The 26,825-nt window shown below is 41.7% G+C and overlaps 1 pseudogene; it reads right to left on the bottom strand.

Annotated features, from left to right (window-relative positions):
- Positions 1–2,720: 2,720 nt before the first annotated feature.
- On the bottom strand, positions 2,721–25,036 carry LOC126982823 (uncharacterized; annotated as a pseudogene).
- Between the last annotated feature and the right edge of the window lie 1,789 nt (positions 25,037–26,825).

Raw genomic sequence — 26,825 nt, 5'->3', positions numbered from 1 at the left:
GTTTTGTGACCGCCTGCTCTGGTGCATTTGATATCCAAGAGTTGAGGAAGTAAAGAATAGGTAAGGCGAGAAGGAGGAAGAGAAACAGGAGGAGGATGCGAGGCAAAAGAGGAGAGGGGGAGGAAAGGCAAGAACGAGGAGGCAGGAGGATCAGTGCGAGGGAAGAAATGCAGGTGAAGCTACGGTTACACTAGTCAACGAAACGCTTAGAGTCCAATCTTAAACAGCTGTCCATCCAATTCTATCTTTGGACGAGTGGTTAGACGAGTCCAACCTTGCCGTTGGAGATGTTTAGGTTTCTGCCTTTCCAACGGCGTCAAGACGAAAAGAAGAAGAAGAAGAGGAACAACAACAACAACACATGTGCCACGCTGTGAGCTGCTTTCCCGGAAGAAAGAAGACAATTGCCCGACCCTCACGGACCCTGGTGCAGGACCGTCGAACAGCGAGTGCTGCTCCGACACCAACTCCGCTCCCTGGACGTGCCCACCTTTGACCTGCCCACGCTGCTGGCGGCGGCAGGCGTCCACCCCTCACGACAGGAAACTGTCATCCACCTCACCTGCGCCTTCCTCAGGAAGACGGGGCAGCTGACGCGCCTGTGAAGCCCTCACAGGACGGCACCAGGGCTCATGTGAGCGACTAGATTGCCGCGGCCCATAACAACAATTAGGTAAGAATACAACAGGAATGGCAGAGTGGAAAGCATGATTATAATTGTGTGTTATATGTCAGTGAAAGAAGGAAGGGGAAGGCTGGAGAATGAGAGGAAGTAGCAGACATGAGGTGGAACACACGTGAGCTACAAAAAGAAACTAAATACACATCCATTTTTCTCACAAATAACACACAAAACCACAAGAAATTCTACAGCTTCTTCAAAACATGCAGACAAGACTCAGCCGGAATTACAACACTACTATACAACGGCTCCTTGGCCACACACCCACAAGATAAAGCCGACACACTTAACAAACAATTCCAATCTGTTTTTACACAAGAACATGCAAACTTGCCAGACATACCAACATCACCACACCCAACAATTCCTCCCCTCTATTTAAACACCCAGGGAATTGAGAAACTATTATCTGAGGTTGACACTGACAAAGGGAGAGGTGGAGGTGGTACAATTCATGACAGAGAAGTTGGCGAGGCTAAGCTGAATGAAATCAGACAGAGTAGTATAAGAAGAGGTGTAGAATATAATGTAAGGACTGAATAGAGTAGATGCATGGAATAATAGAACAGTAGAGAGTGTAGAAGAGTTCATAAGAGAAAGTATGGGCAGTGTGAGGTAGGCAAGGTCATGGGCTGGTGTAGTGAATGGTAGTTAACCCTTCCCCTATTCTCCAATTTTGTTTTCTACCCACAGCCACACCAACATTGTATGAGGGAGAGTGCCGATACAAAAGCTGCGACTGTGGTTGACAACGACCACAGGAGCCTCCCACAACAAGACCAATGGAAGACACTGCAGTGAAGTCGTGCCTTGCTACCACCATCCTTGCTGCTGATGTAGTAGCCTTACTGAACGAACTAAAGAAGAAACCCAGGCGATACTGGGTAAAGCCGTGGATGGCTAGAAAATCCAAGAATGTTTTCAACAACTTGTTGAAAGAGATGAATCTAGAAGACGAGCAAGGCTTCTACGATTACCATCGAATGTCCAGGAAGAACTTTGCTCAGTTGCTGGAATTAGTATCACCACTCATTAAGAAACAAGACACCAAGATGAGGAAAGCTGTATCAGCTGCACAACGCTTGTCCATCACACTTCGCTATTTGGCAACAGGTTAATAATTACTTAGTTTGTGCCTGCGTGTATCGGCCTGGTTAAGGGGGTGCTGGGGTTGAGGAAAAAAAAAAAAGTATTTGCATTTATGACTTGAAATTTCCTGTTCTGGATATGTTCGGTTGTAATATCTTTCATTTTGTATGCATATAAATGGTTTACATGCATGACGTCATAACCTCATGCAGATACATTTTACTTATAAGACTCTAACGGCCTTATTATTTGTCAATAAGAAACGTGTTGATGCGAGTTTGTATATGTTTTCTAAACCGACCTAGAGATTGCTTTTTGCTAAATTCCCCATACATCAGTTTTTTTTTACAACAAAGGAGACGGGTCAAGGGCAACAAAAAGTGTAGAAAAAAAGCCCGCTACTCACCGCTCCCACAACAGACAAAAGTAAAGAGTGGCCAAAAGAGAGGTCAATTTTGGGTGGAGAGGTGTCTTGATACACTCTTCTTGAAAGAGGTCAAGTCATAGGTCGGAGGAAATGCAGATGAAGGAAGGCTGTTCTGTAGTTTACCAGTGTAAGGCATGAAAGAGTGAAGATGCTGGTTAACTCTTGCATAAGGGGTTTAGACAGTATAGGGATGAGCTAGAGTGGAAAGTCGAGTGCAGCGGGGCCACGGGAGGGGGGAGGCATGCAGACGCAGTTAGCAAGTTCAGAAGAGCAGTCAGCGTGAGAATATCAATAGAAGATAGAGAAGCAACATTGTAGGTGTTTGGAGCTGTCATGGGTGCAAGATATAGCATGTCATGACATCACACCAATATGCCGTATTCTCGTATTACAGGTGAATCTCGGCGTTCATTGGAATTCCAGTACAGGACAAGCCACAGCCTGATGTCAAGCGTAATTCCTGAGGTGTGTGATGCCATATTTGCTTCTCTCAAGAAGGACCACCTCAAGCTACCCACAGCTTCAGAGGAATAGCAGCAAGTGGCAAGTCTCTTCAGCAATGTGTGGAATTTTCCTATGTGTATTGGGGCCATGGACGGCAAACGCTTCCTCATCAGAAAACCAGCAAACTCTGGGTCAGAATACTTTGACTATTAAGGCCATAACAGCATCATCATGTTAGCCTTAGTTGATGCTAATTACAAGTTTATGTATGTGGATGTTGGAGTTCAAGGTCGAGCCAGTGATGCAGGTGTTTGGGGTAATTGTAACCTTAGGAATTACTTGGAAGAGAAGAGGCTTCAGGTGCCAGGAGATTTATTATTGCCTTTTTCTAACATGCAGTCTCCTTATGTGATTGTTGGAGATGATGCATTTCCCTTAAAGACTTACCTTATGAAGCCATACCCAGGACAGAAAGTAACACCTCAGCAGATAATTTTCAACTATAGAGTGTCTCGAGCTAGACGTGTGTCAGAAAATGCCTTTGGGATACTTGCTGCTAAGTTCAGGGTTTTTCAGTCACCAATCCACTCCAATCCAGATCATGCCAAAAAAATAATTTTTGCATCAGTGGCTCTTCACAATTTTCTGAGGGAAAACTGTAAAACATATATTTCTTCAGAACAGTTGAGAAGGGAGGATATCAATCGGGGCATTGTAATTCCTGGTCAGTGGGAGGACGTACATAGTTGCTTTCAGGGTATTCAGGCAATTGGTAGGGGTCATAGCAATGATGCTAAAAAGGTGCGTGACAATTTAAAGGATTATTTCATGAGCAGTGGTCAAGTGCCATGGCAAAAGGGAATGGCTCTTCATCACTAAAGGCATGCACAGCTAATACCCACACTATAGGGTATTATTTCAGTTTGTTCCCCGTCTCATAGTCAAACCCGAGAAGTTCCGGGTCCCTACAAAGTTCGGTTTAGGGGCCGTATTACAAGTCCAATCTGAGAAGTTTCGGGTCCCTACAGTTATTCCTCCCGAACTCTACAGGGACCCGAAACTAATCGCATTGGACCTGTACTATGACCTTTGTAAGAACCCGAAACTTCTCGTGTTTGACTTGTAATACAGCGCTATGAGTATGTAATTTAGGGTATGAATGATCTCTTGCAATAAATGTCAGCTCCTTATCATAATTTTGCAGCAATCCTTACATTTTCACGATGTACTTATTTATTGTATAAAATAAGAATTATCTTCAGCTATTACTGGAAACAATGCCAATTCTGCTATTAATAATATAATATGGTATAATATTAAAGATGAATCAGATGACAGAACATTTACCTATTTATAAACTTAAGTCTACTTTGCAAAATAAGACTATATTTATGTAAAGTTTTACCCTCACAATATGAGAGGGGTGTGTGGCTATGAGTATGTAATTTAGGGTATGAATGATCTGTTGCAATAAATGTAAGCTCTAAGCAATCCTTACACTTTCACAATGTACTTTTTATATAAGACAAGAATTATCTTCAGCTATTTCTGGAAACAATGTAAATTCTGCTATTAATAATATAATATGGTATAATATTAAAGGTGAATCAGATGACAGAACATTCACCTACTTATAAACTTAAGCCTACTTTGGAAAATAAGATTTAATTAATGTAAAGTTTTACCCTCACAGTATGAGAGGGGTGTGTGGCTATGGGACGCATAACAAGTCAAGTTTGAGAGGTTTCGGGTCCCTACAAAGGTTGGTTTAGGGGCCGTATTACAAGTCCAATCCGAGAAGTTTCAGGTCCCTACGGTTATTCTTCCCGAACTCTGCGGGGACCCGAAACTTCTCGGATTGGACTTGTAGTATGGCCCCTAAACCGACCTTTGTAGGGACCCGAAACTTCTGTTTGACTTGTAATACGGCGCTATGAGTATGTAATCTAGGGTATGGTAGGGTAATCTAGGGTATGTAATCTAGGGTACGGTTGCAATAAATGTAAGCTCCTTATCATGATTTTGCAGCAATCCTTACACTTTTGCAATGTACTTATAATAAGACAAGAATTATCTTCAGCTATTTCTGAAAACAATGCCGATTGAGCTATTAATAATATAATATGGTATTATATTAAAGATGAATCAGATGACAGAACGTTCACTTCTTATAAACTTAAGTTTACTTTGCAAAATAAGATTTGATTTATGTAAAGTTTTATCCTCACAGTGTAAGTGGGGTGTGTGGCTATGAGATGAATTTCTTAATGTTTGTTTCACTGTAGTTTTTCTCATACGTTTCTGCAACCAAACTTTAAAGTTTAGTATTGAATTCTACCCGAAGATGGCGGTGTGAGTCTGGTATTGCGCCCATTAGAGCATTCACAGATTTTTCAGCAAAGAATTTGTTCAGGATCGATATGCGTTTCCTTTTTTTTTATCACTAACTTTTTTTAATGCAGCCTCTACTGCTGTTAAGGAACCAATTACCTTATTTTGTACTTGATTTAAGTCACTATTTCTTGACTTTTTGGCTCTTGGAGGCCCACTCTTAGACCTAACCATTGTAGATGACAGTGGTGGTGAAGACACTGTCAGAACAGGATGGAGAGGGTGGTGACACAGTTGGAGAGACATGAGACAAGATGGGAGATGTGAGCGTAGATGTAGATGAAGTGTCAGATGGTGTCAGCACTGGCGAAGGTGAGGGTTGGGACAGTAGAGTGATGGTAGGATTTGCCAAAAGATCCACGTCTTCGAGGGTCCCTTCAAATGAAATGTTTGATGGAAGCGTGAAACTTGGGTCACTCTGGGAATCTGCATAAACAGGGCGTAGGAATGAGCACGCAGAGAAGAATTCCCATTTTGGCGTTGACTTTCCACCTGAACCACTAGGTGTCTTCTCCACCACTCGTAGCAGCTTTTGGAAATTACCCCGCAAGTAGGTAAACTTTGCCACGACACCATCTGGAAAAACATGAACATTTTCAGCGGTGCAACATTCAGTGATCTTGGTTGTTAGAATTAATATGAAGAATTGGATTTCCCCACAAATTTTAATGAAAGTGCCACAAATGTGTTCATCACATACGTATTATACCGGGTTGTTGACTATTTTGATTTTTCAAAAAATCTTTTTTTTTATGAAATCAGATTTATTTGATTTAAAGTGATATATATATATATATATATATATATATATATATATATATATATATATATATATATATATATATATATATATATATATATATATATATTTTTTTTTTTTTTTTTTTTTTTTTTTTTACAACAAAGGAGACAGCTCAAGGGCAAAAAAAAAGAATAATAAAAAAAGCCCGCTAATCGCTGCTCCCAAAAAAGAATCAAAAGAGGTGGCCGAAAGAAAGGTCAATTTTGATACCCTCCTTTTGAAAGAGTTAAGTCGTAGGCAGGAGGAAATACAGATGAAGGAAGAATGTTCCAGAGTTTACCAGCGTGAGGGATGAAAGAGTGAAGATGCTGGTTAACTCTTGCATAAGGGGTTTGGACAGTATAGGGATGACCATGAGTAGAAAGTCGTGTGCAGCGGGGCCGCGGGAGGGGGGGAGGCATGCAGTTAGCAAGTTCAAAAGAGCAGTCAGCGTGGAAATATCGATAGAAGATAGAAAGAGAGGCAACATCGCGGCGGAATTTAAGAGGTAGAAGACTATCAGTAGGAGGAGGAGAGCTAATGAGACGAAGAGCCTTAGACTCCACTCTGTCCAGAAGAGCTGTGTGAGTGGAGCCTCCCCACACGTGAGATGCATACTCCATACGAGGGCGGACAAGGCCCTTGTATATGGATAGCAACTGCACGGGGGAGAAGAACTGGCGGAGACGATACAGAACGCCCAACCTCGAGGAAGATGATTTAGCGAGAGAGGAGATATGAAGTTTCCAGTTGAGATTTTGAGTTAAGGATAGACCGAGGATGTTTAGTGTTAAAGACGGTGACAGCTGAGTGTTGTCGAAGAATAGGGGATAGGTGTTTGGAAGATTGTGTCGAGTTGCTAGGTGGAGAAATTGAGTTTTTGAGGCATTGAAGGACACAAGGTTCCTTCTGCCCCAATCGGAAATGATAGCAAGGTCTGAGGTTAAGCGTTCTGCAGCCTCCAGTCTGGAGTCGTGTACTTCCTGTTGAGATGGTCTTCTATTGAAAGAAGTTGAATAATGCAGAGTGGAGTCGTCGGCGTATGAGTGCACAGGACAGTTTGTTATGGAAAGATCACTGATGAATAACAGGAAGAGAGTGGGTGATAGGATAAAGCCCTGTGGAACGCCACTGTTGATAGGTTTAGGGGAAGAACAGTGACCGTCTACCACCGCAGAGATAGAACGGCCGGAAAGGAAACTGGAGATAAAGGAACAGAGAGAGGAATAGAATCCGAAAGAGGGCAGTTTAGAAAGCAAAGACTGGTGCCAGACTCTATCGAAGGCTTTCGATATGTCTAGCGCAACAGAGAAAGTTTCACCGAAACGGCTAAGAGAGAATGACCAAGAGTCAGTTAAGGGAGCAAAAAGATCGCCAGTAGAACGCCCCTTGCGGAATCCATACTGGCGATCAAATAGAAGGTTAGAAGTGGAAAGGTGCTTTTGAATCTTCCGGTTAAGGATTGATTCAAAAGCTTTATATAGACAGGAAAGTAAAGCTATGGGGCGGTAGTTTGAGGGATTGGAACGGTCACCCTTCTTAGGCACAGGCTGTACAAAGGCATACTTCCAGCAGGAAGGAAAGATAAATCTTGATAGGCAGAGACGAAAGAGTTTGATCAGGCAGGGTGTCAGCACAGAAGCACAGTTTTTTTAGGACAATAGAAGGCACTCCATCAGGTCCATAAGCCTTCTGAGAGTTGAGGCCAGAGAGGGCATAGAAAACATCATTTGGAAGAATCTTAATAACAGGTATAAAGGAGTCAGAGGGGGGATGAGTAGGAGGAATATGCCCAGAATCGTCCAGGGTGGAGTTCTTACAGAAAGTTTGAGCGAAGAGTTCAGCTTTAGAGACAGATGAGACGGCAGTGCTGCCGTCAGGTTTAAGGAAAGGAGGGAAAGAGGAAGAAGTGAAATTGGAGGAGATATTTTTGGCTAGATGCCAGAAGTCACGGGAAGAATAAGAAGCAAGGTGTTGATATATATATATATATATATATATATATATATATATATATATATATATATATATATATATATATATATATATATATATATATATATATATATATATATATATATATATATAAATTTTTTTTTTTTTTTTGCATTCGTTCGCCGGACGGCTTTCTAGAGTCCGGGTGGATGGGTGGTGGTCAGACAGCATGTGGGTAGTTTTGGTTACGGTGCGGTTACGGAAAAGTCCGAGTGGTAGCTGGGGATGGTTGGTCGCGCGGTCCATCACGCGTGAATGTGGGCCCAGTACGCTACCATATATATATATATATATATATATATATATATATATATATATATATATATATATATATATATATTTATATATATATATATATATATATATATATAATTTTTTTTTTTTTTTTTTTTTTTATTAATGAAAATAATTATATGACTGTAAACCTCAATATTCTCTACATTAGTTTCAAACACATATTGAAGTATTCTTGAATCATATTCCATCACCGTAACTAATCTGGATCACTATTTGAACTAAATCAAAGACTGACCAGCCGCAGGCAGCCAGCAATGGGCCAGCACTAAGCCACAACTCTGTCTAGGCTCTTAACAGTCTAGCCAAATCATATCATGTTTTGGACATGTCCTTACTAAAATTACACAAAGAAAAATGACAGCAGTTTCAAATAAAAGTATCAGAAAAGGGTATGGATGATCCATGTATGTATGTAAAGTGATTCTTTGAAAAATAAAGGTACAGTATATATTTCAAATACTACTTCTGTTACTGCTACTTCCTGTAGTTGTTATTTTTTTTGTCCCTTTTCATAGCTTTTCTTCAGTTCATTTGAGTGTTTGGAGGGGCCCAAGACTACCCACATGCTGTCCTCATGATTGCCTAGCAACCCAGACTCCAGCAAAAATCTAAAGAGGATCTAGCGAAGTTCAGGGGTGTGGTGGTAACATTGACCCTTGAGCCTGTGTTGGGAAGAACCCAACAACCCGGGACACAGGGACAGCGTGACATCCGGGTTACCACAGTTTACCTTCCCCAGGTTTCCCCAGATACTCATTTCTCAACCAGCCCGATAGGGAAGATGAACAGCTGGGTGGGCTACACACTGACTGCCAAGGTTGTGATTCCAACCCAGAACCGCGGTTCCGTTGCTAGGCACGCTAACCACTACACCATGGAGGCATAAAAAAAGATCTAAGGGGTGAGAAACTTGTTATATGGGGACACGTAAGTGCAAAGTGCATTACAACAAATATAAAATATTAGTATAATTATCACCAGGTAAAAAAAAAGCATGTATTAAAAAACAAAACCCAACCAATCCTCACTGGTTTATGATGTTAATGCACCACTTCTTGAATACAACAAACCCCTACTCTGAATTCAACTTATTTTAGGATAATTTTAAGTTAGGTACATTAGGTTAGTTTTCATAAATATGCCATGTTAACCACTTTCTAGTAAATAAAACTCTCCATCAGAAATTACATCAAATTCTGGCCAGGATAAAGTATTCAGTGTCTCCTGATATACTCGCACAAGTATGCGCAATTTTTATCAATATGACTATGATACTATTGTTACGGGGAACACAAAATTTTAGAAATGTACCATGGTGCATAAACTTAATGTGTAGAGGTAGCTCGGCAGGTAAATTTCCACAAAAAAACTTTACCCACTATTTTCAACCGAAAACTGTGACTACAATGAATCTGCAAACATAGATAGGGATGGCTGTCTTCGACTACAGGACGTTTCAGCTGCACTTGAAGACTTGGAAGCCAGGTGGCAGATGACGTTTAGACCAGACAAATGCCATCACATCTGTTTCACCCGTACTAACAAAACTATTCCCTTCATTTACAAAATCCATGACACAAACCTAAACAATGTCTCTTCACACAAATACCTGGGCGTACACATCTCAGCAGACATGCGATGGAACAGACACGTGAGCTCATCAGCGTCAAAGCTCACAGAGCCCTGGGGTTCCTACGTAGGAACCTTAGCAGGTGTAACACAAACATCAAAATTCTTGCATACAGAACACTCGTTCGGCCACACAGAATATTGTGACACAGTCTGGGACCCACACACTAACAATAACATCAATAAATTAGAGATTCCAAATGATACTCGTTCGTAACCATCCATATAAAAATAAAAAAATGTAGTTTTCAGGTACGGGCGTCTAAAGTTTTCAGAAAGCAGTCCCACATCTATTTGTTTATTAATCAGCACTATTTCTACACATAATACTCTACATCTATCTGGGAAAATGTAGTGATCTAGGCTTTACAAACTTTAAATATCTACTACTTATTTATGTCACTTGTTTACCAAAGGGTAGTAGTGCCGACGGTCCTCCTGATTTTCTTATCATTTTTTACTTTCACTCTTACCGGCTTTTCCCTCATTTCTGGGGCGTCATCACAGTGCCACTTCATCAGAGAGAGGTTTATTTGTTCCAGCTATGCTCTCAAGCAAGGGAAAAATAGGCTTCTCTGTCCTGCTCTCTCAAGGTCGTGAGCAGCTACTGAGTAGGGGTGGGCAGGTACCGGTACCAGTACCGGTACTAACGGTACCAGCTAAACGGTACGGTACCGGTACCAGATTGCTCGGTATCGGTACCAGTTGCTCGGATTTATTTATTGGATTTATTGATAATTCTTCATGTCCGATTTTTTTTTTAGGTTGCTAATAAATATTGTTATTGTTATTAGACTATGATCGAGTACATCCATGATAACTATACATGCTATTTTTTTATCGAAAAAATAAATATTCACTTCATTCAGAGAGAGAGAGAGAGAGAGAGAGAGATCACCACTTAGTAAGTGGATATCTCGGTGATATGGGTAGTGGGTACTCGATCATAGTCTAATAACAATAACAATATATATTAGCGTTTTCTAAAGACTCGTGGGACTCACTAACTTTTAACCCAAGACTTCGTTTTTTTACTTGCCACTGTTAAATTTGTATGACTCGTTAACTTTAGAGAGAGAGAGAGAGAGAGAGAGAGAGAGAGAGAGAGAGAGAGAGAGAGAGAGAGAGAGAGAGAGAGAGAGAGAGAGAGAGAGAGAGAGAGAGAGAGAGAGAGAGAGAGAGAGAGAGATAGAGAGAGAGAGAGAGAGAGAGAGAGAGAGAGAGAGAGAGAGAGAGAGAGAGAGAGAGAGAGAGAGAGAGAGAGAGAGAGAGAGAGAGAGAGAGAGAGAGAGAGAGAGAGAGAGAGAGAGAGAGAGAGAGAGAGAGAGAGAGAGAGAGAGAGAGAGAGAGAGAGAGAGAGCTGTGATTTTGCGCTGACCGTCTCCCCCAAGTTCCACCATTTTGTCTTGCTTTCCGTTTCCATCACAGCCCTGTTTCCATTATTTTATCTATTTTTTATTCAGAGAGAGAGAGAGACATACAGACCCCCAGGTACCAGACTAGGGTGGTGTGTCCCTAAACCTTTTTTTACATTAAATCAGAGAAGGCCTAGACGTGCATTTCTACTCTAGTTGATATTAAGTTGAAGGAAGAGAGATAGAGTTTTACAGGAAATTTGTTTGGGAATTTCATCAGAAGTCATTAAGAAAAAACCTCCTTACCGGTACTACCGGGGTAGTACCGTACGTACTTGAGTTTTCGGTACCGGTACTACCGGTACTCAAATTAACGGTACTTGCCCATCCCTACTACTGAGCCCTGTTTCTATGGAGACCGGGGAGGAGGAGGAGGGTGGTCTAGAAGAAAGAATAGAGAAAGAGTAAAGGAAGGAAGAAAGGAGAGAGAGAGAGAGAGAGAGAGAGAGAGAGAGAGAGAGGAGGGGAACAGGAGGGAGGGGGGCAAGGGAGCAATATTCTGGTTTGTAATACCTAGTTGGTCTTCAAGTTGGAGTTTGCGATTATGTTAGAATAAGTGGCTTTTTTTCTTGTTTTCTTAGGCTTTTCTTAAACCTTAGAGGTGACGACCTCTCTCTCTCTCTCTCTCTCTCTCTCTCTCTCTCTCTTTTTCTTTTTTCTATCTTTCTTTTCTCTTTTCTTTCATTCATTCGGTTATTTTTCCCTTCCTTCCTTTTTTTTTTTTATTCATTCATTCTTTCTTTTTCCTTATTTCCTTTCTTTTTTTTATTTTTCTTTATCCTTTTCTTTCTCGTTCTCTTATTTTATTTATCTTTTTTTCTCATTTTCTTTTTCTTTCTTTCTTTCTTTCTTTCTTTTTTTTTTTTTTGCCTTTCACTCACTCACACACACACACACACACACACACACACACACACACACGACACCGGGAAATACCTGAGGAAAGCTGAGGAAGCCTGTGATCTTGTGACCTCCCTTCCTCCTCCTTCCTCTCTCCTTCCTCCTCCCTTCCTCTTTCCTTCTTCTCTCCTTCCTCCTCTCTTCCCTCACTCTCTCCTTCTTTCTCCTTTCCTTTCCTTTACTCTATTTTCCCCTTCTTCCATTTCTCACTAAACTTATCACTCACCTCGAAATTTTATCTTATACACAGTTACAGCAACACCAAAAAAAATCTACTTGTCCATATTCAGCTTGTTCAATTGTGCTATAAAAGGGGTGGCGTGGTCACGCCTCCTCACTCCCCCAATACATATCTTTGCCGCACCCGCTTTATTAGTGTGTTATTTTTAGTCCCGTACACCGATAGCCAATAATGGATGGTACTTAGAGCGAGCGATCCGATAGCTACTATTCTACGTGTTATAAAATCAAATTTGTCTAAATAGTAGTTCCAATGACTTTCTTGCGGGTTTGGTTTATATGTATGTTAAACGTCAAGAAGGAGTCCATTTAAACGACAAGATTCTTGATATGTTTGCTAGGAGTGATGGGAGTGTTGTCAAAGATGAGAGTGGTGTTTTAGGGAATTTGTTTAATGACTGACTTGCTCCCATTAAAAAAGACACTGGGTTTTATTAGTATTCAGCAATAGACCGTTTTTATTAAAGTATTCCCTGGCCAGTGAGAAGGTCGCTTGTGCCACCGTGATGAGGTCAGGTAGTGCATTAACTGTACCAGTGTTCATGAACTGCGTGTCGTCTGCGTACTGTACTATCTCGCATCCATGTATCGTTTCAGCGAGGTCGTTGACAAAAATGGTGAAAAGAATTGGCCCTAATATTGATCCCTGTGGAACTCCGTATTTTATTGGTGCAGTCGTAGACGTGGTACTATTGACTGACTTTTTTACTTCTGTCAAGTAAATAGTCGCGGAACCAAAAAGAATCTATATTGACCTTGAGTATTTTATTAAGATATCGTGTTTTACGCTATCAATGGCTTTTGATAGATCCCACGACGTTATGAGGGATAATTTCTTCTCATCCCTATTTCTTTATAGTTTATTTGTAACTGTGGTAAGGGCGGTCTCTGTTGAAAGTTTAGGTCTGAAGCCGTGTTGAGTGTTAGAGAGAAGTTTCTTGGCATCTAGGAAAGTAGTCATCTGTTGGGCTACAGTATTCTCTAATATCTTTGAGATAATGGGTAACAGTGACATTGGGCGATAATTGTCTACGTTCGCTCAGTCTCCGTTTTTATAGATAGGTATGACAGTACTAGTCACAGTAGTATGTTTCCACATGGTAGGGAATTTTCCCGTTGTAATAATGTATGTGATCGCAAATGGTAGTGAATCTTGAATGTACCGAAGTGTAATTCAATCTGAACTGACTGAGTTAGTGTTCTTTAGGTTTTTAATAGTTAATATGACTGTGTTCATGTCTACGGGGCTGGGTCTGAAAAGATGATTGTGATTTACATCTTGCTGGGGGATAATACGGTTTTGATTTGTAATATTGAGATTATTTTGTGTTGTTACGAAGGTGCGTTCCCCCACGTTAACAAACAGTTAATTGAATTTATTCGCCATTTCACGTTCGTTTATGAATTTATTCTTATTAGTTTCTTTTTTGTTGAGTGTGATATCTTTTGTTATTTTCCATGTGGCCGCTGAATTGCCTCTACAGTCGTAGATTTTTTCTCGGTAATATGATTGTTCACCTTTACGCAGTAATGACTTTACTATATTTCGTTGGTGTTTATACTGCTCTAGTAATTAAACATTATATCGATTCTGTTTTAGGCGCGCTTGAAGGGTGTTTCGTGTTGACATAGCTGAGCGAATTTCGTCGTTAATCCAGGGGGGGAAAGGCTTATTTATTTCTTTGGTGACAAAAGGAGTGCACTGTTCCAAGCAATTTGAGAGTACAGACGTGAAGGTGTGTATCTGGATGGCTACGTTGTCTGTAGAGGGAATTTCATTTAGGGCGAGAGTATCGCTTAATGGGGTATCACGGAACATGTCTTTGCTGTAAGCCCCGAGATGACGAAAAGTTCACATTTCCGGCTTGCGTTTAGGTTTGGTGATGTTAACCGTAGCTCTTACAAGGTCATGGTCGGCTCTAGTATTAGATATTATGTCTGTGTATTATTGTGTCCTGTTTGTTAGTAACAATGATGTCTAGAAGTGTGGCTGACTGAGGGGTGACACGGGTAGGTCTGTCAATAATCTGGTGTAATTTATTTATACATATTATGGACCTTAATTTATTGCCGTTAGATAGTAAATCATCCTTTAAGTCACCGAGCATATAAAACCATTTGTTTTCAGGCACATATTTATCAAGCTCTTAAGTATATAGTCAAAGGTTTCTTGGTGGGCTTTAGGGTGTCGGTAGACGCAACCAGTTATAACTGAGGGTAAATTTCAACATTATACGCTGATCCAGATGTCTTCAATACCATTAGGCCTAGCAAGGTCACATGTTATCGGAGAGAGAGAGAGAGAGAGAGAGAGAGAGAGAGAGAGAGAGAAACACACACACACACACACACACACACACACACACACACATAAATACCGTACATACATATACACACGCAGTGTGTGTTGGGGGTGGGGGGGGCGTAGGGTGGGGGAGTAGATAGATAGATAGATATTGGTAATAACAACAATATCAACCGATAGAAGCATTACGAAAGCATTGTACCTATTAAAATTCTCTCTCTCTCTCTCTCTCTCTCTCTCTCTCTCTCTCAAAAAACATTGAGAGAAATCAGACACAAAGAGGGAAACGGATGTCGCCCCGAAATCATTTGGTCGGCGTCCTGCCATCCCAGACTCGACAAACGTAGCTTCTGCGCCGTCACGGTGTTTACGATTTATTTAATATTCCCGTCTGGAGTTATTCTGCAATTGTCTGGAGTTCCCGCCCTTCCCCGCCTCAGCGGTGCTGGGGAGCGTCAGGAAGCCCAAGGTCTCCCTGGCGAGCGTCGCAGGGCTCAGGGGTTTCGGCAGGGCGTCTCGTCTCCCTCGGGGCGTCCATGGCGGTACCATAGATTCCGAGTGTCCAGGGGCGGGGGAGGGGAGTGCGTTTGGTGTTGTGTGTTGGTATGGGCGGGTCTTTTCAGGGGTGAAGGAGATTCACTCGTATCAGCACACAGCACCAAGGAAAGGCAATTTCAGAACAACTCCACGACAGGGATATTACAGATGAAAAACACAAAAAATAAGGAAAATAAACTAAAAGAACATCAGAAATAGGATAATGCAGGAAAGGAATTCCAGGAAATAGATAAGATAGAAGCACAGATGAGAAAAAGGAAAAAATAAAACAAAAATACATACAAAAATCCAGCATGAAGGCCTTTGGTGTGGAAAATTGGTATGGTTGAGCCTTCTCTGGGGTGAAGCAGACTCCGCTGTACCAAGATACTGCACCAGGTAGAGGCGATGTAGATACTCTACACAACGCTGTCACACGACACATAAAGAAAAATAACACCGGAGGCAGTATAATACAGAAAGGAATGCCAGAAAAGAGAAATCAGATACAAAACACAACATTAGCAAAACGAACAACTAGGACTAAGGACTTTGGTGTGGTATGTTTGCACGGGTGAGCCTTCTTTGGGGTGAAGGAGACTCGTCTGTAGCAGGATATGCACCAAGAAAAGCCGATATAGAAACAACACCAGAAAAAGGAAAATGAAGAAAGAGAAAACAACCACAAGGAAAATACAGAAAAAAGAATACGATAGAAACACATCTTAAAAGGGAAAAAGTCATCATCCACATTTTCAGCTCTGAATGGGATGCTGACCTTTACTTAATTGTCGGGGTGGGATGCTGACCCTGACTTAATTGTCGGGGTGGGATCCTGACCCCATCTTGAATGTTGGGGTGGGATGCTGACCCTGACTTAACTGTCGGGGTGGGATGCTGACCCTGACTTAACTGTCGGGGTGGGATGCTGACCCTGACTTAATTGTCGGGGTGGGATGCTGACCCCAGCCTGAATGTTGGGGTGGGATGCTGACCCTGACTTAATTGTCGGGGTGGGATGCTGACCCCAGCTTGAATGTTGGGGTGGGATGCTGACCCTAACGTAAATGTCGGGGTGGGATGCTGACCCTGACGTAAATGTCGGGGTGGGATACTGACCTTTAATAAAAGGAAAATGAGTTGTTGCGATGTCTTAGTTTTATCGACAAAGGAATCGACTTTTTGAGAACAAAGAAAGGATAACGAGTTACTGCGACGTGTTTTGATCGGCAAAGGAATCAACATTTTGGAAACAAAGAAAGGAAAATATGGTTTTGAGTTGGTTTAGTTTTATCGACAAAGGAATCGACATTTTTGGAAACAAAGAAAGGAAAATGTGGTTTTGAGTTGGTTTAGTTTTATCGACAAAGGAATCGACGTTTTGGAAACAAAGAAAGGATAACGAATTATTGTGATATGTTTTTATCAACAAAGAAATCAACATTTTGGAAACAAAGAAAGGATAACGAGTTATTGCGACGTGTTTTTATCGACAAAGCACAAAGATACGGCACCAGGTAGAGGCGATGTAGATACTCTACACAACACAGTCACACGACATATTAAGAAAAATAACACCGGAGGCAGGATAATATAGAAAAGGAGTACCAGGAAAACGAAATCAGATACAAAACACAACATCAGCAAAACGAACAACTAGGATTAAGGACTTTGGTGTGGTATGTTGGAACGGGTGAGCCTTCTCTGGGGTGAAAGAGACTCAGCTGTAGCAAGATACCGCGTCACGAAAAGGCGATGCAGAAAACTCCACACCACACCAGCACACGGGAAATAAAGAAAAATGACACCGGAGAAAGGATAATGCAGAAAAAGAATACCAGGAGAAAGATCACATAGAAACACAACATCAACAAAGGGAAAACAACAACAACAACGACAACAACAAATTATATAAATAATAATCTAGCACACAGGCGTTTGGTGTGGTATGTTGGTACGGGCGAGGCTTCTTTGGGGTGAAGGAGACTCGTCTGTAGCAGGATACGGCACCAAGAAAAGCCGATATACAATAGAAACAACATCAGAAAAAGGAAAATGAAGAGAAAAAACCAGCACAAGGAAAATACAGAATAAAGAACACCAGAAAAAAGAATACGATAGAAACACAACATCTTAAAAAGGAAAATGTCATCATCCACATTTTCGGGTCTCAATAACATCAAGAAAATGACGACTGGGTCTCTTCCTTGGTGAAAGAGGCTCACCCGGACCAAAGGACATCACAAGAGGGGGGTAAAAATAAGAACATGAAGAAAAGAAAATTATATAAAAGCAGAAAAGAACAAAAATAAAATAAAACATCAAAGAAGAAAATAAAATTAAAAATGAAAAGAAAAGAAAGGAAAGAATAAAATAAACCAATATATATATATATATATATATATATATATATATATATATATATATATATATATATATATATATATATATATATATATATATATATATATATATATATATCCTTTCAATTAACTATTTAATCAGCTCCTTCACTAATTAACTATGTCTCATTGAAGAGAAGAGACCTGTTACACCAAAAATGAAGAGAAAAAAGATAAAGTTTAACAAAAACACGGAAAACATTTGATGAGGAATAGAAGGAAATGAATGTCACCCTAAATACGCTGCCATGTCTCCCGTTCTCTTTATATTGCTTTGCCCTTGACGAAAGAAAAACACTCTCTCTCTCTCTCTCTCTCTCTCTCTCTCTCTCTCTCTCTCTCTCTCTCTCCATGTTTATGTACGTAAAATTGATGTGCACTCCAGCATCTCTTTTGTCAATTAACATGTTTAGTATGTGTTCATTATTAAAGCAATATTTAATACTCCGCCCACACCCACCCACACACACACTCTTCTTGTTGGGTGTTATTGTTATTATTATTACTTGTCATTCATCAGTAGACAAGGGTCAATTATGACTCATAGGCATAGCTGGGCACGATAACAGAAAACCTTATTCCCGATAACCGATAACTGATAATGAAAAACCTTAACGGCGATAACCGATATTCGTTAACTAGAGACACAAATATAGGCGATAACCGATAACCGATAACCGATATAAATCCACAATTCCGATACTAGCTAGCGATAAGTCCGATAGGCGAAAACGATACTATATTGATATTTCAGATCGAACAACATTGATGAATTCAAATTTTCATTATCTGTATTTTAGGAGATTTACAAAACCCTAAAACCACACGTTGACACGTACATATGAACAGTAATACTAGAAATGCCTGAACCGGTGTTGTGTTATTTGGCGTCTCCACCGTCAAAAATTGTTTACAAACACTGGTCTCTCGTGAACGGTGCATGCTCAGACCAGCAAGCGTAGACCTGTACAGTCTCACAAAGCTTTTAAACCGTAATTAAGAGTTGCTGGAAGGCTGAATCAGACATATAGTACCACTACCACCATCCTCGCTGTTTCTAGAACGACACTCTGTACGAGTTGTATTTATATGTACAGAGTGTCGTTCTAGAAACAGCGAGGATGGTGGTGCTGTATGTTTGATTCAGCTTTCCAGCAACTCTTAATGTGTTAAAAAAGCATTGTGAGACTGTACAGGTCTACACTTAATGGTCTGATCATGCGCAGTTCACGAGAGACCAGTGTTTGTGAGCAAAAGCGCCAGCTTTTGACGGTGAGACACCAAATAACACAACACCGGGTACCTTCAGTATCATGGCATGGTCACAAACGAATATGGAATATCAAATTTGAGGCAGTGAATAATCATTTTTGGGGGCAAAGTTAAATGATTTTTCTCTATGATATATTGATTTTTGAGTATCATAAAAAAATAACCTAGTGTTTTAAATTTCATGATCTAAGTATGAAATCTCATCACCGAAGCTATTTCATACCCCGAAGTTTTTTCATACAACACCGGGCCACGCATGCGCAGTAGGGAGACAACGGTTTTTTTTTCTGAAAGGCGGAAAAAAAAGTAGCGATTATCGCTAGTTTGGTTACAAAAGTAACGAAGATACCGATATATATTTAAATAAGTAGCGGATGGTCGATAATCCGATTTTGTTATCAGCGATAAAGTATCGCGATAACTTATCGCGATAACGCCCAGCTATGCTCATAGGTGATTTTGAGTTTCAAATAATTGATATTGCCGCAGACAGCTGTTTAGTTACATTGTAGACCGCGGAGGGCAGCTCCTAGACTATTTGATAAAAACATAGTCAGTGACCTCACAAAGTAACTTCACAGCTGTCTGCGATATTATTGCATTAACTCACAATCAACTGTATATATATGACAGTACGGTATTAATAATATTATTTCCAGCATATCATCAACATTGACACCCATTTCCTACCCATAGGCTACTATATGGAGTATGGAGTATGCATCTCATGTGTGGGGGGCCTCCACTCACACAGCTCTCCTTGACAGAGTGGAGTCAAAGGCTCTTCGTCTCATCAGCTCTCCTCCTCATACTGATAGTCTTCTACCTCTTAAATTCCCCCGCCATGTTGCCTCTCTTTATAGCTTTTATCGATATTTTCATGCTGACTGCTCTTCTGAACTTGCCAACTGCACACCTCCCCCCCTCCCGCGGCCCCGCTGCACACGACTTTCTACTCATGCTCATCTCTATACTGTCCAAACCCCTTATGCAAGAGTCAATCAATATCTTCAGTCTTTCATCCCTCACGCTGGTAAACTCTGGAACAATCTTCCTTCATCTGTATTTCCTCCTGCCTACGACTTAACTCTTTCAAAAGGAGGGTATCAAAATTGACCTTTCTTTGGCCACTCCTTTGATTCTTTTCAGGAGCAGCGATTAGCGGGCTTTTTTAAATATTCTTTTTTTGCCCTTGAGCTGTCTCCTTTGTTGAAAAAAAAAATTATATATATATAAATATATATATATATATATATATATATATATATATATATATATATATATATATATATATATATTATTTACCCACGAAATCGGAATTCGCTACCCTGTGATGTCGTTGATAGTACAACAGTTACGGCCTTCAAGAATAGATTAGACAAGTATTTTGAATCCAACCAGCAACTTAGATATTACTCATTGTCTTAATAACGTTAAGTTCTTTCGAATACTGGTGTCTTTGTCCGTTTTTATCGCCCGGTTAGGTGAAGCAGTAATGGTAGTCCTTTCCTGTTTCCTTCATAATTTCCATGCAGTTTTTCCATGCTGCATGCTTTTTTTTCCATTGCTGCCAGCTTTGGCTGGAGGGATATGGGGCAAGAAAAAGTCCACTCACATTATTTTCTCAGGAATCCCACCGAGGTTCAAAGCGTTCGCCGGCTTCAACACTAAAGCATACAGCATCAGCACAAGTCTGAAGGAACTTTGCAATGACGAGGGCGTAACATTCACCAGTGCCTGGCATCACCTCACTGAAAGTTCGTTTTTGTTCCGTGAAGACGGACTCCACCTGAATGAGGTAGGTTCAGCACGTCATGAAAGGTTGCTGAACGATGCAGTTGATTTTTTTTCTAAAAGTCTTTAAAAAAACTGCAAGCGAGGGCGGGGCAAAGGGAGCACTTGATCAGCCTACCAGTAATACCCGTAATACAGACGGTGATAAACAATGCAACCAACAACGGGCTCAATAACCAAACCAATGTAACTTGAAGTGACAAAAACAGGACTCATATTTCAGTTCTGTACTCAAATGCACGTAGCTTGATACCCAAAAGGGCCAGGTTTTGCAGTGACGTCACGAAATAGCGTCGTCTGCACCTTGTGCGTCGTCTCCAAACCCGCTGGTGGTCATCTCCCCAGCAGACGGACCACGTGTGCCCCATCCCCAAGTGGCAAGTGGCAGGTTCTTCAGCATCATTTGTGTTAAGTGATTACGCGAGATCGCTTGAGAATGCTGCGAAGCTAAGATACATCGAAAAAATCCGTGCTTTTGGAGGTATAGCTGGCTGGCTATCTGGTTGACTGGTTGTCTGGTGGGTTGATTGGCTGGCTGATTGGTAAACTGACCGACTGGATGGCTGACTGGTTGACTGGATGACTGACTAGGTGGTTGACTGACTGGCTGATTGGTTGGCTGGTTGATTGGCTGATTGTTTGGTTGGCTGACTGTCTGGCTGGTCGGTTGACTGGCTGTCCCTCTGCCTGGCCAATCTCCTGTTTCTGACCAGTGATGCCCAGGTAGGCAGCACCAAGAATGAGAGGCAAACTATGTATCTCATCCTTGGGCAGCACAGGCAGGCAAACAGGTGAAGGAGGGCAAGTGACGACAGGTGAGGGCAGGTGACGGCAAGTCACCTTAAAGGCGGCTTTACACCTGGCAATTCCTGGCCGGCAATACAGCCGCGACGATCTAGCGGCTAGACCAGCTGGGTGCTCTCGGGAGCAAGTACGTTTACACGTGGGAGGAGCCGCCGGGAGCATCAAGACGTAAACTAGCTGCAAGTAAATGCAAGGGCATGAATTCATCCCAGACATCCCAAAAGGCTACTACCCTATATTAAAACCACAATGAGTTTGGTCCATTAGCCTAATATTGTAGAAATACTTTAAGTAAACGAGTTTTACCTTCAGTAGTATTGATTGATTGATTGATTGTTCATTGTTGCATTTAACAACAAAGGAGAAGGGAGGAACATGCCATCGCAACCTCCAGGCATTACATAGTGTGATTATATAATACACGAAAATAATCGTTCTTTACCTCCTTCGATATCTCGCAAAGAGATAAACATTTCTCGTATGTTGCTGCCACTCTCTCAAAAGTTGTTTTGCGTAGACTCAGCTTCTCATACAGCTTATCTTGTGGATCCCACAAGTATCTATGCTGCCTCACTTCTTCTAATAATGCCACCTCGGCCTCCTGGCTCAAAATCTAATTGTTGTCTGTACCTGTCATTTCTTGTTTTATTGGCGCCGACATGTTGTACTCAGCCGCCAGTCGGCAATACAAGACGAACGCGCTCAGCTGCAGAAAACTTGCCGCGAGAAGGGTTTCCAGACCTAGACCCAGACCCAGACCAAAAATGCAGCCGCGCCTGTATTGCCGACTAGTAATTGCCAGGTGTAAAGCCGCCTTTACACTACGCACTCTTGGTCACTTCCCTGCGTACACTTATATACTCCACCCAGCACTGAGCTCTGTCCTTCTGTGCACTTTGCCTCCACTGAATTTCCTTTCCTATTTTCTTCCCCTGCTTGAGCGCCGCCACGGGTGTTTATCTCCGCCAGCTTGTTTACCTCCGCCAGCTCATGTAAATCCCGTTCCAGAGTAATCCCCCGCCACACAATAAGCTAAGGGACCCGGGGCAATACCTAAATGAGTGTTACCCCATGTAATAATCTGATATCAGTCTTGCCTGTAATATTTACCTCTGACAAAATGAGCACTGCAGAGTCGAGATGAGGCAGACGGCCGCCAGTTTTCCCTCCTAACAGCTGCTATAGATCCACTTCCCCCGCTCTTCTGGATTCGCTGGAAATCTATAAAATAACACAGTATCTCTCTCGTGTCGGTTAGAACATCCAACCGCACAGCATACGTATCGCTTGACGAATACATAGAGCACTTGTGCAGCCGCCACCAAGGTTTGCTTTGATAAGTGATACCCCCACTGACCACCAAGATAGCCGTTCAGGCCCGCGCTACCCCTGCACCCCCACTTATGACGTCAGCTGCAAAACCTCTATATTGCAACAGAGAAACCGGATGTAGTAGCCATCACAGAGACTTGGGCCAATTCTGCACACTTAGTATCTGAACTGTCGTTCTCAGGATATGAAAGCTTTCACAAAAAACAAACGTTCAAACAAGGGGGTGGCGTAATATGCTACGTGAAAAGTTCACTGTCTGCCGTGAAAATAGACAAACAGGACGCAGAGAAATATGATTCCGTTTATGTATGCAACCATAACTAACATACTCACCGGTCAGTACAACTAAAGAAAGTCCCAGGTGACTGGAAGATGGCGAACGTCTCCCCGATTTTCAAAAAAGGAGACAAAAGCGTTACATTAAACTACAGGCCCATATGTCTGACATCAGTGGCAGGCCAAATACTCGAGAAGATTATTAGAAACAAACTTGTTCAGTTTCTAGAAGACAATAATATAATTTCCGACACCCAGCAAGGTTTCAGAAACAAGCGCTCCTGCCTAACTAATCTATTGGACTTCTTTCAAGGTAAATAATTATTATAAGAACTGGGACGATCACATTCCCAGTGATGTTATATACTTGGACTTCCAGAAAGCCTTCGACAAAGTACCACACGAACGACTCCTTTAATAAACTATAATCTGCGGGTATTGGAGTTAATCTGATCGCTTGGATAAGAGATTGGCTAACCGACAGAAAACAGCGAGTGCTACTCAACGGACAGGCCTCCGAGTGGCTTCCAGTTACGAGTGGAGTGCCTCAGGGATCGGTCCTGGGACCCATCCTCTTTATCATATATATCAACGACCTAGAAACAGGACTGAAATCCTGAGTATCGAAATTTGCTGACGACACCAAGGTAGGTGGAAAGGGCCTCACAAAGACCGACAGCGAAATCGTCCAAAAGGACCTTAATCAAATCATCGAATGGTCTGAAAAGTGGCAAATGTCCTTCAAAGTTGACAAGTACAAAGTCATGCACATTGGGTCCAGAAATAGTAACCACACGTACATCATGCATGGAAAACCTCTGCAGGCGGTGCAGGAGGAAACGGAGCTTGGAGTCATTATCAGCAGTAACCTGAAACACGCGAATCACTGTAAAAAAGCATATAACAAAGCCAACGCTATGCTCGGAGTCATAGCGAGGAACCTCGAATGTAAAACGCCAGATGTAATGCTATCCTTGTACAATTCCATGGTAGGACCGCACCTCGAGTATGCGGTGCAGTTCTGGTATCCTAACTACAGAAAGGACATCGAATTACTGAAAAGAGTTCAACGACGATCCACGAACATGATTCCAACCTTGAGGGCTCAACCATACGAGGAAAGACTCAAGCGACTTCATATCTTTACGCTGGAGAAAAGGCGCCCACGAGGGGATATGAGTCAAGTCTTCAAGTACAGTCGACGATAGAGAGTAGTGTCACGGTTTTCAGAATGTTTAGCCTGGTGGCGGTATCTGGCAACTATACCACGGTGACGCATTCACTGGCGATGTTAGTCACGCGTTTCAGTGTGTACCGTGTGTGTGTGACCGTGAAACTATAATATTGTATAATATTATATTATATTATAATATAATGTAGTTAGAAATATACCAGATTACATGAATTCAATTTAAAAATGCGATAATGAATATCTTCTACATGATGATGATGATGATGATGACAAGGTAAAACATCACGAACAGTCTGAATCACTTTTTCTTATTAAACTTTGCAAATTCCGTGTGCAATGCTGTCCTTCACGAAGGCAGGCGGTGACTAATGCTCCTTACCATCAAACAGCAAATAGGCTTGAGGGTCTGTTTAACTCGCAGCCTTAATTCCCGTCACTATAAAGCCTCAAAGACAATTCAGGAGATCATTATAAATTTAAAATCATTTCTCCGTGAAGATAACGTAATATCTAAGTATAAATACGTGTGTGTGTGTGTGTGTGTGTGTGTGTGTGTGTGTGTGTTGAGCGCGGCGCGTCGCTGACTAGGTGACCCCTTGGTTTGTCGCTGATGGACATGTCTCCCGTCCCCACCCAGCCTCTCTCTCTCTCTCTCTCTCTCTCTCCTATTTTTTTAGGTATTAAAAATTATACGTTTCCACAGCCACTGACGTGACAGCTCAACTGCAGTGCCTGCAGACATAAGGGCTTTAATAGAATACCGCTGCTCCAGCGTCGTTTCACCTCTGCGCTCCATGGCCGCGCCGTCAAAGCCCGCGGTCGACGACGTCATCATGTGAACGTTTATATCCTATTATTAGGTATACATTTTTTAATAAAAAACAAGATCTCGGCTGTCAGGGATTTTTTGTTTTTAGTTAAAAGGCATAACAATCTCCCCTAATAAGTGCAGTATATCTTTAAATGTATCATAGTTTGATAAACAACTTAGAATTGCTCTTGACTAAATTTCACCGAAACTAAAACCTCGTGTCAAAATGTAGCGACAGAGCCTAAGGAAAAAATATTTATTAAGCGTTAGCGACGGGCACTTTTAATAAATATCTATCTTAAAATTATGTAGAGTGCACCTGTGACCAACGATCACCACAACAGTACGATTTCGATAGGATATAATAATTTTCATGTCGTGTGGAGGGGTTGCCAGATGTCGCTTTCTGAACGAAACTTACTGGACAGTGTGACACTACTCTCTATAGCCGACTGTACCTGAAAAAGTTCAACAACGTCGATCACTCAAAGTTCTTTGAATTGCAAACAAACTCAAGAATTATAAATAATGGCATACTCATTCAGTCGAATCGATATAGCACAGACATTGGCAGGAGTTTCTTCTCAAACCGAGTCATCCGCCACTGGAACAATCTTCCCTCAGAAGTAGTAAATGCGAATATCATGAACTCTTTCAAAAATCGAGTCGACCCTCATTACATTGCGACGGGAGTACACTGAATATCGAGGTGCTCTTATCTGCTCTGCGGGCACTAAGTGGCTGTTGAGCAGATACAATCACCAGAGCGGACAACCTCGTAATGAGCCAATAGGCTTTCTGTTGCCTGCATTTCCATGTTTTAATGTGTCGTCCTCCTCCTCCTCCTCCTCCTGCTCCACCTCCACCTTCGCCTACTCCTTCTAAACTTTTCTTTTAAGTCTTTTCAAATAGCTTTCTACCCTCACTTCCTTTCTCCCTCCCTCCCTCTGTGTATCTTCCCTATATTAGCCCATCATCCACGCGCTTCCTTCCTCACATTTTCTCCCTTTTCTCAATTCATCTTTTGTTATTTCTGTCTCCTCCTCTTCGGACTCCCCTGGTAGCATTTCATCTCTCTTCATACGTATCTCATTCTTTCAAGACTTCCTTATCGCTTCTCCCACATACCATACCCTCTTTCGCTCGTCTTATTTTCTGCTTTATGTTTTGTTATCTTTTCATTTTCTATCTTTTCTCTCTTTTCTTGAACTCCCACCCCGTGTCTTGGATTCCTCTCTATATTTAGCCCCTATTCACCATTTGGGGGTTGGCGGTGGCTGAGTGGTTAGCGTGCGGGCCTAGCATTCACGGCGCCATGGACACCGTTGGTTCGAATCCCCACGCTACCAACTGGGATTTTTCAGTCACCGCCGAGTGGCCTAAGACTACCCATATGCTGTCCTGAAGACCACCCATCAACCCAGACTCTAGAAGAAACCGTCCAAGTGAATCAAGAATGAGTTACGGGGGGCAGCATGAGCCAAGCATAACTGGCACCACTATAAAAATTGCCTGCGCCATGACGGGGTTGGGCCGACCACCAGGCCCCTCAAGAAAGCCTACCGGCGCTACAGGCCGAGATGTAAAAAGTAAAAAAAGCATGTTTCTTTTAATCTTTCTTTCCCTTTCTCTCTCTCTCTCTCTCTCTCTCTCTCTCTCTCTCTCCTTCTGGTCTATATTTATTCCATTCTTTCCTTTTTTGTAATTCTCCCGTATCTTCCAGTCTTTCTTCCCCTTCTCTGTTTCTCCTGTCTCCGTTCTTTCCTTCCCTTCGTTCCCCTTCCGTCTTTATCTCCTCCTTCTTCTCATA

This window comes from Eriocheir sinensis, chromosome 52, assembly GCF_024679095.1.
Source record: "Eriocheir sinensis breed Jianghai 21 chromosome 52, ASM2467909v1, whole genome shotgun sequence".
Lineage (NCBI taxonomy): Eukaryota > Metazoa > Arthropoda > Malacostraca > Decapoda > Varunidae > Eriocheir > Eriocheir sinensis.
The sequence above is the reverse complement of the archived record's forward strand: the minus strand, read 5'-3'. Positions and strand labels throughout refer to the sequence as shown.